This window comes from Penaeus japonicus, unplaced genomic scaffold, assembly GCF_977035675.1.
Source record: "Penaeus japonicus unplaced genomic scaffold, GWHDUDI00000001_assembly GWHDUDI00000011, whole genome shotgun sequence".
Lineage (NCBI taxonomy): Eukaryota > Metazoa > Arthropoda > Malacostraca > Decapoda > Penaeidae > Penaeus > Penaeus japonicus.
The window spans coordinates 12,221,167-12,223,935 of record NW_028234413.1 but is presented as its reverse complement, the minus strand read 5'-3'; the positions used below and the strand labels follow the sequence as shown (position 1 = coordinate 12,223,935).

Genomic DNA, 2,769 nt, shown 5'->3' with positions numbered 1-2,769 from the left:
TGTTTCATATGTGTATATATATATATACATATACACATATATATATATACATATATATATACATATATATATATACATATATACATACATATATATACATACATATATATACATATGTATATATATACAAATATATGGATACATAACATCCATAATAAAATGACAATGTTAAAATCTAAAATCACAACATGAAACTCTCATCATTTTCACATTGATTATTTGCCACTTTTCATTTTCAAAATTTCTCAAACAAAATCTAAAGTGTTCTTCCAGTAAGTGAAATGCAACAAAACAAATCATGTTTCCTCTCAATAAACTTTTTCTGGACTTTTTATTTTTGTTTGACTTTTACATCCCTATAATTTTCTATGATTTTCCACACATCCTACATCTTTTCTCAATTGTCACCAATCACGATATAATTTCAGTTTCCACCATAAATTTAGTACTCAGTTAACAGTACATGGGACCTATGGATCAATAAATTCAGACATCTGCCACAAAGCTCTACCACTTATATTTTACAAAGAATGAGTTTATAGGACTCATTAGTGGTTTATCATCTAATAAGGAACTACTGTTAGGTCCATCAAGATAGACAATACATGGTAAAGGATTAGTGGCTTCTGCAAGAACACAAAGTGCAGAGGCCACAGCAATTGCTTAAAATTGCAATGCATCATAGATCACAGCAAGTTTCAAGTGGTACTGATAGACAGCCAATATAATCATGAGATCATCTAATTCATAAAATAAACAGAGATAATTTGTAAACACTTGGGGGACATTTACATGTGTCGATGAGCCACCAAACCTGCCCCATTTATTTACTGGTAAATAAGAGCTCCTGGACCTCCCTGGTGAGCATGTAGCATGGAGGCTGTGGCGACCACTTAATAGCGCCACACTGTCAACTTAAAGTTTAAAATATAGGCCTTATGCCACAGATCACAGAAACATAAAATTGACTTGGATAGAGCAACAAAACAATTCTGTTTTGAAGGTCATTGGAGAGATCTTTTTTCATTAGCAAACAATTACAAATTGAAATTACTTTTCATCACCATGTAGTGTTGGTCGTTCCTCAGTGTCAAAGAAGTGTAGGCTATAGAGATTACTTAACTGCATCTGTCACTAAATTTACTTTTATTAAAACTGTTTATATTTTCAATTTGCAACACCAATGTCATCTAAGAAAACACAACTAGATTTCACCAATCTATCAAGTCCATGTACTGTTTACCTTATACCATATGTATATACAAAACCTTTTTTTTTTCTTTTTTTTCTTTTTTTTCATGGATATTTTGTACAATTTTTACATTCACTTCCACTCTTTATCACTTTCCTAAACTCATCAATCTTAAGTTGTTTTACAAGTTCATCAAAACCGCCTTTTCAAAACCATGTCTCCGTTTCTTTATCACTTTCAGTCTCTCTCTCTCTTCCCTCATCACTTTCAAATTGATCATTGCATTTTACTGCTTTAGAAAATACACCAAAACAGTACATTCATATACGGCTTAAATCACATCATATCCTTCTCTCATTTTCAAGTTATAAGCATTTCCCATTAGCCTTTATTCAAGACACGTCGTCCACAGTGGTAACGCAACATACACCAATCGGAAGTCTCTCCACACATCAACCTAACCACGTTTTATTCAAAGATGTAACAAAGTATCAAAATCTATGACGTAAAAATCAAAAGTCGCACACCAGTCACTATGTTTCTTATCAACCTTCTCAAGACCGCATTTTAGTCACAGTCCTTAAAATCCATCGCACGCACTTTGGAAAAAGATAAAATTCCTCGTCCGTTTTATTTTCTAGTGTTTTGCGTTTCTCTTTCTCTCCGTCCAAATACCGAGACCAAGATAAAAACGCACGGCAAAGCTCATACAAACAGACGCAATCTGTTTTTCCACATATTTTTCCAAAATATTTCTTTTCATTTTCATCTCCCTCTGCGATTTTACTATTTTTCTCATTTTTCTTCAATATAAAACAAAAAAATAATTATGGGGAACATGATAAAAGGCAAGCCAATCCATAAACAAAATCACAAACATATAAACATCGTACAGAAAATCAAATAATCATACAATAATAATAATAAAATATAATCACAAGTACAATCACAACAACAAGACAACACAACCCTCCTCTAAATGTAAAACTCCATTTTAATCAAACAATAACCATAGAGATAAAAACACCATTCAAAATACAGTCACACATTCCCTCACACAACAATAACGATAAAAATAACTAAAAAAAACACAAACACTTCAACTAACCCTGCCACAACAAATACAATACTACGGTCCAATTCAAACTGAAATCACACAGACAAATATAAACAAAAATACAAATAAATACAGCACGGAAATACAATGTCTCCTACAAGAGATAACAGAAATTCAAATCCTAATGATACAACACCAACACAACCCCCACCTCACCACAAACACAAACGCAATGCATTCCCCGCCATTAGAATAAAGACAGGAGATAAATACAATAAGCGAAATAATACAACACGAAAATACAACGTCTTCAACGCCAGATTTTCACTTGTTGCTTCTTCAAGAAAAAATCACGTTCTCGCCTCACTCTCGGCACATTTTCCTCCTTCTTTTCTTCATCACTTTCTCCCTATTACCTTTCTCTGGCCTCTAATCACCCATATTTGCTCCGGGGAGGCTTAAAAGGGGCTTAAATAAGGCGAAATAAGGCCATCGAGGAGTTACTTCGAGGGTTCCTCGG

The 2,769-nt window shown here is 33.3% G+C and overlaps 1 protein-coding gene across 11 annotated transcripts in view; it reads right to left on the bottom strand.

Moving 5' to 3' along the window:
- Positions 1-2,769, bottom strand: part of LOC122253161 (unconventional myosin-IXa) — a 48,956-nt gene that overhangs the window by 46,151 nt on the left and 36 nt on the right. For 8 of the 11 annotated variants that reach the window (XM_043015987.2, XM_086541619.1, XM_043015979.2 and 5 more), the window contains exon 1: positions 2,666-2,769. This exon is cut by the window's right edge. The gene's annotated coding sequence lies outside the window, so the exon portion shown is untranslated. Of the gene's footprint in view, positions 1-2,616 lie in introns of all 11 variants that reach the window. The other 3 variants (XM_086541620.1, XM_086541618.1, XM_043015981.2) reach the window with 2 other exon arrangements.